Raw genomic sequence first — 975 nt, forward strand, 5'->3', positions numbered from 1 at the left:
TTATTGTAGTTTAACGTCCTTTCTCAGCCCAAAGGGCTATATAAGACGTGCAGGCTTCAGGCCTGCAAGTAACTACGTAGGCTAGAATTTAATCTAGGTACAAATTGAGTAGGTACAATGTAGGGGGTTATCTAAATGAAGGTGAGGCTCGTAGCCTAGTAGTTTTTTAGTGAGTAACTCTCTCAGATCTTTCACTTTAAATGAGTCTTCCTCTCAAGTTTTAACGAGTAACTCTCTCAGTCGAATAGGTAGTTTAATGAGTAACTCTCTCATGTGGGTGGACCATAAATATGGTTGTGAGGGGAGAAGGATTCGAACCTTGGATCTTTGCTGACGTGAGACAGCAGAAAATTTTCCAGGCGCTCCACCACTGCGCCATCCCCCCATATGCTAATTATAATCACGCTATGATTCTAGTAAAGCAGCAACTTCTATATAAGAGAGCCACCCTGCAATAGCAGAATTGATTAGATCCAACAAGAAGAACACACATCAACTTCGTCTCGTGTAAGACAAACTATGATTTACTAGTGAAACGCGAAAGAGGAATAGTGTTACTTCTAATAATAATTCAAAAACTAAAATAGGCTCTTATTACATACTTAGTATCAAAAAAAATAAACTATATAATTTATTACTGAGGTTTTAGAAGCGAACGCTTGAGTACTTACATATACTTCAACTACTTAGTTATGTAATCTTAGTTAAATTATTACTTAATTTATCAACTTGTATATAATTCACATTTTTCAAAAATTCATATCATGATACTTAAATACTACAATTCTTTTCTTTTCTTTTCTTACTATCAACGTTTTTGTTTCTTTACGCTTGTAATATAGTAAATTAATACGGAGGTGCCTCACAAAAGTTTTGTCCTGCCAAGAATAATTTAGCCGAAATCTGGCCGCTCTCCTACACAACGCCTATCTCTCCCCTCTATATACTCATTACCACCTTGTAGCTCAATTATCT

At 35.8% G+C, this 975-nt stretch overlaps 1 non-coding gene across 1 annotated transcript; it reads right to left on the bottom strand.

The window, feature by feature from the left end:
- Positions 1-297: 297 nt before the first annotated feature.
- SETTUDRAFT_t119 lies at positions 298-385 on the bottom strand. The gene has a single exon. It is a non-coding gene; the product is annotated as a tRNA-OTHER (tRNA).
- Between the last annotated feature and the right edge of the window lie 590 nt (positions 386-975).

Source organism: Exserohilum turcica (assembly GCF_000359705.1).
Source record: "Exserohilum turcica Et28A unplaced genomic scaffold SETTUscaffold_14, whole genome shotgun sequence".
Taxonomy (NCBI): Eukaryota; Fungi; Ascomycota; class Dothideomycetes; order Pleosporales; family Pleosporaceae; genus Exserohilum; species Exserohilum turcicum.